The 8,107-nt window shown below is 43.5% G+C and overlaps 1 long non-coding RNA gene across 6 annotated transcripts in view; it reads right to left on the bottom strand.

Moving 5' to 3' along the window:
• Positions 1-5,972: 5,972 nt before the first annotated feature.
• LOC106525972 (uncharacterized) overlaps positions 5,973-8,107 on the bottom strand; it is a 3,015-nt gene continuing 880 nt past the window's right edge. For all 6 annotated transcript variants that reach the window (XR_001311198.1, XR_001311197.1, XR_001311199.1 and 3 more), the window contains exon 2: positions 5,973-6,415. This is a non-coding gene — a long non-coding RNA (uncharacterized LOC106525972). The remainder of the gene's footprint in view (positions 6,416-8,107) is intronic.

Below are 8,107 nucleotides of genomic sequence, written 5' to 3'. Positions count from 1 at the left end.
GTGTGTGTGTGTGTGTGTGTGTGTGTGTTACCTGGTGGGGACAATTTTTGACCATTTTCCTGGTACACACAGCCTGGTGAGGACCCACTGTTCTTAATGGGGACAAAATCCTGGTCCCTATTAGGGGAAATACCATTGTTGGGTCAGGGTCCCTATGAGGTTAGAAGAACAAACGTGTATGTATGTATCAAATGTTTAATTAAACTGTTATATTGTGGGTTTTAATTGTTGCTGCATTCATTTATTTTTAAGTTTTTATTTTATTTGTAGGTTTCTTAAGTTTTTTTGAGAGCTACCAGAATGTTCCACTTCAGTTTAACACTTTTTAAGTAGTGTGTGGATAACGAACTAAATTATATCATGCTAATTTTCAACAAAACTCTATCCACACTGAAGAACTGATGATCTTTGTGGACCATCCTGGACTTCATGACACCTAAACACCTAATGACCTCCGTGGACCATCATGGACTTCAGGACAGCTAAAAACTTAATGACCTTTGTGGACCACCCTGGACTTCAGGACAGCTAAAAACTTAATGACCTTTGTGGACCATCCTTGACTTCAGGACAATAAAGACCTGATGACCTCTGTGGACCATCCTTAACCTTGATACAACTAAAAGCAGATGGTCATTAGATCTAACCAGCTTCAGGTGTCAGAGACAGCTTCACTGGAAATAAATAAAACTTCAACTGAAAATATTAACATTAATGCTGAAATCAAAGTTTTGAAAACATTAAATTGAAAATATATATATATTTAAAAGCTTTAAATTAAAAACATTAAAGGAAAGTAACTATTATTGGGTACTACAGCACAAACCAAAGGAATCTAAGATCATGGAAAAGGCTTGGAACCATGCTGAGCCAAGCCAAACCATGCAGAGTAGACACTAATGGAAAAGGCCCATAATTAACATAGAAGCGTCATTCACTCTCTCAGATCTGACCAGACCGGGCTTTCTCAACAGTTCATCTACATGTCCAATCTGGTTCTGGAGAACCACTCTCCTGCATGTGTTTAGTGTTTTCCTGGTTTGAATGCTTTGAGTGAGAAAAAGTCTTCTTTTCTTTTTTTCTTTTTTGCTTATCCTGGACTTCAGGATGGGCGCACCACCCCCTAGCCAAGGCCCGGCAGGGCCCGAGGACCCAAGCCCCACCAGGCAGTCACCAGGTTGAGCCGGTACATGCCCGAGCACCCAGCCCCAGACACCAAGAGCCACCAGCGCACCGGCGGGCAGAGGCACAACCCACCAGACAGTAGTGTGGCAGGGGGGCAAGGCCCCACCACCCGTAGTGGGCCCCCAGATGAACCAGAGGAGGGTGCAACTTAAGTTCCGGCCTGAAAAATATCCAGGCATACCCAGGGCATCTGAGTGGCCATGTATACAGTATAGACGATAGGCTGGTCGCAGCACCCTCCCAGCAGGAGGCTGTAAATCACACAGCTGTGTTAACACAGCACATGATGGAGCTGGGCTTCAAAATAAATATGGAAAAAAGTGTTCTGCGTCCTTCTCAGAACATCTCTTTCATAGGTCTCTCCCTGGACTCAGTCCAGGCGAGAGTGAGGCTGACAGAAAACAGTGAAAACTGTGATGGACTGCCTGTCCATGTTTCACAGAGGAAACTGAGTTACACTCAGATGCTGTCGCAGACTCTTAGGGCTAATAGCTTCAGCGCTGATGGTGGTCACACTAGGTCGTCTCCACCTGAGAGGAATACAGCGTTGGGTGGCTTCTCAGCTGAGGATGAGTTCACACATTTCTCACAGAGTGAGAGTCACAGCTGCCTGCACTGTAGCCCTACGCCACTGGCGAGATATCAGCACCCTGACTCAGGGTGTGCCAATGGGGATTGTACAAAACAGGCCCACAAACTGATCATCTGGAGCAGCAGACATTTCCAGTCTCTGAGGGCCACTCATGTTCCTCGAGTGCTGAACTGTGGAGCAGATCTTCTCTCCAGGGGGAACCCTCTGTACGTAGAGTGGAATCTCCACCCAGATGTGGTCAGGCTGGTCTGGGAGAGGTTCCAACAGCCATCGGTGGACCTCTTTGCCTCACAAGAGAACAATCAGTGTCCCCTGTTCTTCTCCCTGCACAGCCAGAATGCACCACTGGGGGTGGATGCACTCGCACACAGGTGGCCTCGGGTCGTGCTTTATGCTTTTCCTCCCATAGCTCTCACCTCACCAACATTATTAGCCAGAGTGAGGTCAGAGGGCCTGTCAATGATTCTCATTGCACCTCAAAACCACAAATCTTTCACCCCCAACCAGAAAGGCTGGCTTTGTGGGCCTGGCCCATGAGTGGTTCAACCTTCAATCCATGGGGTTCCCACAGAATGTAATTGAGACCATACAGAATGCACGGGCACCTGCAACAAGATCTCTGTATGAGTGCAAATGGTCCATTTTTGAGAAATCGTGCACCGACTCTCAGGAAATTCCTTATCAGTGTTCTGTAGCTGTCATTTTGTCTTTCTTACAGAACCTGATGGATAAGGGAAAAGCTTTTTCCACTATCAAAGTTTATTTGGCGGCTATTTCAGCCTGGCACATAGGCTTCGAGGGAAAACCGGCAGGCCACCGTCCTTTAGTAGGTCGGTTTATGAAGGGGGCTCGCAGAAAATTGCCTGTCTCAAAACCTATGACCCCTACATGGGACCATCCTCTGGTACTGGAGGCTCTCACTACTTCGCCCTTTGAGCCTCTGGATCAGGTGGAATTAAAGTTGGTACCACTGAAAACAGCACTTTTGCTGGCACTTGTCTCTACTAAGCGTGTGGGTGAAATTCATGCTTTATCAGAAAACCCATCCTGCACAAAATTCTCTTTGGACAATTCTAAGGTGACCCTGCTCCCAAACCCTGCTTTTGAGCCTAAGGTGTTGGGTTCTTACTCTCCTATTGTGTTAGTGGCATTTAATCCTCCTCCGTTCTCTTCTGAGGAGCAGGAGAGGCTACATAAACTCTGCCCAGTACATGCTTTACGTATCTACATGGACAGGACAAAACATGTCAGAAAAAGTGACCAACTATTTGTCTCTTGGGCTAAAATCTGGAAACCGGTAACAAAACAGCAGTTTGCCCACTGGATCACTGGTGCGATTGCCTTAGCATATAGTTCAAATGGGCTGCAGCCTCCTGAGGGCCTGCGTGCCCATTCCACAAGGGGCTTAAGCTCTTCATAGGCTCTGCTCAAAGGGGTGTCTCTTCAGGAAATTTGTGCTGCAGCAAGCTGGGCTTCTCCTCACACGTTTGCTCAGTTTTATAAACTTGATGTCACAGCACCATCACTGGCTCATTCAGTTCTGAGTGTAGCACCAAGTGCACAGAAGAAGTAATGCTTTGATCAGCTGGCATGTAGTGAAGTCTGCTGAGTCTAGTTTCGCTTCACTGCTCCGTCTGGGATTTCTCCTATAGACAAGGATTTCTTCATAGCCATAAGCGAGTCAGTATATTTTCATTCCCAATGTGAGACATGAAATGAATGCTATGAAAGAGAACTGTAGGTTACTGTCGTAACCCCGGTTCTCTGAGTAGCATAAGTGAGTGTCTCACCAAGTCACCCTCCTTGCTCTAACTTTGCGAGGAAGAGGTGATAATCTTATTGAATAACCTGTCAGTGCAGGAACAACCCTATATATAGGCCCTCCTTGTCACTGAAAGGCTGATTTCCAGCCAATCCTGGCTGGCGTAATGTAATATGAGCTTCTGATGAGATCACGCCAAAGGCATTCCCCAATGTGAGACACCCACTCCTGCTACTCACAGAACCGAGGTTACGACAGTAACCTAAAGTTTTTAGTTCCACCCACCAGCTTGATAAGTTTAGTAAGGTTATGTTTAGTGGGGATTGAAAATCCATATGAGTACGGGCCTCCTAAGTGGGCCCATTGCTCTCCCCAATAAGACACCGGTCTTTATTTGAACCTTCTCATCCCTCGGATGAAGGACACAAGGTTAGAAACACTCAGTGTTCTGAGCTTCTCGGGATCCATAAAGGGGTCCCCAAGAATTCTTTTCCTGTGACTGCTCAGAGCCACGCAGTGGCCTAAGTAGTGCAAATAGGTCTCTAATTCAATGCCACAGGCATCACACAGACCATTGTCATGGAGTCCCATCACCATTTTGTGGTGGTTGAGCAGATTGTACCCAGTCAGGACTCCAACCAGTGTACTTAGAGTTTTCCTTGCCAGGGCAGTGAGAGCTTTCCCAAACCTTAGATTTGTGCTGTTAATCAGTTCCCGTGCCTGTCTACAGTCCACCAGCTTCCTCCAGCGGATTGAGTGTTGACATCTTATCATCTAGCCAGTAATGACACAAAGTGTGGCCCTCGGAGAGCTTTAATAGCAGCTTGGCTAACTGTTAGGATGGATATTTCCTTCTGTGTACACTGAAGGTCTTTGAGAGATGCCACACACTGGTGGACTGCATATACAGTATCTCAGTTTGAGATACAGTTGCAAAACAACCTAGTGGGTATTTGTACTCTCTCTTACTATGGTTGTGCAAAATCAGCACCCCTGCACCTACTGACCCCTTCAGAAAGGATCCATCTGTAAAAGAGTGGAAATGATTGGGAGACATGTCTGTCGTAGAGAGGTTAATTCAAGCAGACCTGTCTTCTATCTCTGTCTTAAAACTTGGCTCAAAATTGTATCTTCTGACCATTTTGTCTCCAGATCCTGCAGTCACCTAGCCTGGCCCTTGCCTTCCTACGCAGCTCCGCTCAATTCTAGTTTCGCTTCACTGCTCCGTCTGGGATTTCTCCCATAGACAAGGATTTCTTCATAGCCATAAGCGAGACAAGCAACATGTACACTCCTGATCAAAATCTTAAGACCAGTCAAAAAAGTGCAAGAATTTGCATTTTGCACTATTGGATCTTAAGAAGGTTCTAAGTAGACCTTCACAATGTTAAAAGAAGAAATCAGTGCAAGAGACAAGAACTTTTGAGCAGGGAATTTTCTGAAAACTGCATTTACACTCAAACATGATTTTTTCAGCTGATCAAAAGTTTAAGACCATAGTTTTTAAAAGCCAAAAGCTGTGCAAAAATCTGGATTCCATGTCATTTTCTGTCAAGCCTTTACACTGTCAAGACCTCCTGATGGCAAAAGCAAAAAAGCTCACTGACTTTGAACGTGGTAGGATTGTTGAGCTGCATAAGCAAGGCCTCTCACAACGTGCCATCGCTGCTGAAGWTGGACGCAGTAAGACAGTCATTTTGCATTTTGTAAATGATCCTGAGGGTTATGGAACAAAAAAGTCAAGTGGTAGACCCAAAAAAATTTCACCAGCTCTGAGCCGCAGGATCCGATTGGCTGTCCGTCAAGACACGGGACGATCCTCTACCCAATGACAGGGCTGTCAGCCCGGAAACACCTTATCAAAATAAAAGAGGTCATGCATTGCTGGAGTCTTGAAGTCTGGGCTGATAGATTAAAACAGCCGAAACTAGTTATCATGAGATATGATTACTGGACAGTGTCAAGGTGGAACAGATATACATAATTATTCCATAACAGTATCATTATTAGGTTTTAAATATAATGAAATAAAAGTAAGGATTTAAAAATTACTTGGTAAAATTACAAATCCTTAAAACATTACTCAAGTACTGTAACAAAGTAAATGTACTTAATTAATATAAACCTTGTTTGATGCCAGACTTATTTTTCATGATTTGGATTGTATGTTGGTGACTGGCAGCTGTCAGTCTGTAGTCCAGTTGTTTCTTGATGTTGTCTGAACACACTGAGGACATGTGCACATGTGCATTGCACGTGGTGGACAAGTAGCTCCTGGTTTCAGAAATTCTCCTGTAAACAAGTTCACCATGTAAGACAGATATTACATTACAAAATATCTTAGTTTTTTTTTATACAAACCTTTACATGTGATAAATGATCCTTTAAATGTGTTCTGAAGAGAACGATGAAAAGAGCAAACATGAGGCCAGAAAAATGACCACACTGTACTTTATTAAATTAATTTTAGTCTGTGTCTCAGTTACAAATAAAAATTTACAAAAATCCCATATATACAAAAATGGCATTTTTTTAAAAGAAGCTTTCATTTGTTTTCTCGTTGAATGCATTTTTAGCACTTTAGATTTTCATCACACAATGCAACTTACTTAAAGGACCTATATTTTTTTGTCTTTGTTTATTTTTAATGCACCACACACATTTATTTATTTTGTCCGTATTTATATTGACATAGTTCAAACCAACACGGTGGCATCAGACCTCTACACACACCTTCAGTCAGAAGACAACTGTGTTTTTAACATTGATACTTTGCATACATGTATTTACATATAAGCATTTCAGTTCATCAGATCCATGTTTGATCCTCCATGACACACACAGACACACACACACACACACACACACACACACACCTGCAGACTCCTTCAGCTGGTGACGGCTGCACCGAGGTTCTAATCTGGTCTTTGAAAGCTTTAAAGAATCATCTCTTGTGTTTTCTTCACGTGTGCAGCAGAACTATTGATGCTCACAGGAAACAAATCAGAAACCAACAGAACCATACGGAGCCCAAACCTTCCTGCTCTGCTTTCAGCTAAAGAACTGTCCCTGACAGCTGCCCCACCTGTCTTTAACAAGTGAAAATAGGTAGTTTAAAGAATTTCATCATGGCACGCGAGACTTGTCAGATTCTTGTGAAGCTCGGTCAAATCTCCTGAAATGATTTGGCTGAGGAGAAAAGCCCTGCGCCTGTGGGAACCTGCACCAAACACACTCCACTCAGGTGTCTACAGCTTTCAGTACAGCTAGGATTGAACTGTGTCCAGAAGTCAAGCAGAAGAAAGAGAGGAGGAGGAGGAGGAGTTTGTTTTTACAGTTCCTGAGTGATAGATGATCCACATGTTGATGGCAGGTCTTCTCTAAACAAGCAGCCATGCTGTTTGTCTGCAGCAGGATTTCTTGGTGAAGAACAGCTTCCTGCCTTTTACATCATGTCCCAGTCGCCATGACAGCTGCATCTTTCCACAGTCGCTCAAAGACTTGTTCATCCTCCATCCCATAATAATACTGCTGCTGCTAACACATCTTACAACAGCTTAATGGTGTAAAAAGACATAACTCTGGGTTTACAGTTATTAATGAGTCCAAATATTCATCTTCATTTCATAGGTGTTGTTATTTGTTCTTTACATCTGTTTTTATTGACTTTTAGATACAAAAAAAAAATGCATAAATGAGTTTTTTTGTTGTTTTATGTTGTGATGGTGAAATATTCTGAACATGTAAAGCTGCTGGATGTAGAGCTGAAACATAAAGATCTGATCTGAACTTGGAGTTCGTGAATCCCGTGGACCATGATGCACTGACACTGAGCGTACACAACAACATCATCTGTAAAGAGGTCAACAACGATCTGCCTGCCACCATAAGGGTCAGCCTTCCTTTAGTCACCGGTGCACTAAATCAGCCACTGATGGTTTCATGTCTAAACTGTTTGTTGCACACATTTCTTTCAGGGTTTCGAATGTCAGAACAGCAGGACTCGCATGACAACGTCGGGAATTTTTGGACACATTTCGAAACATTTTGTAGACTCTCTCACTAGCACGTGTCCAGTTGATGATCTCGACTTTAACAGGTTTGAGTTTTAGAGAAGCTGAGCTCCATGAGATGCTCTGCACTGAGAGGAAACATCTAAACTTCGTAACTGTGCTAAAAGTCAGGTTTTATTCTGCTACTGCACTTGTATCAAAGCTAAAACACATCATTCTGGGTTGATGTCACGTTCAGGATAACCCTCCCGCTGCAGAAAATGCATTTTTTTTAAAAAGTACTTTTATACTTTTGAGTTGATTTTATTTACTGCTAATTTCACTTGTGCGACAGTAAAATTTGAACAAAGTAACAATTTTTATTGAGCCACTTATTTTATTCAGTTTGAACAAACAATGGGAGTAAAACCAGAATAACCCTGTCTCCACTCACTACAACCACTATCTTCCAACAGAGGAGACACAACAAGAGCCTGACCAGCACCAAACTGACCCGAAACCAGGCACCCCCCCCCCCCCCACACACACACACACACGTTTGTTCTCCAATCCTCA

The sequence above is a fragment of the Austrofundulus limnaeus genome, unplaced genomic scaffold (genome assembly GCF_001266775.1).
Source record: "Austrofundulus limnaeus strain Quisiro unplaced genomic scaffold, Austrofundulus_limnaeus-1.0 Scaffold250, whole genome shotgun sequence".
NCBI classification, from domain to species: Eukaryota; Metazoa; Chordata; class Actinopteri; order Cyprinodontiformes; family Rivulidae; genus Austrofundulus; species Austrofundulus limnaeus.
This window is presented reverse-complemented; position numbering and strand designations above follow the sequence as displayed.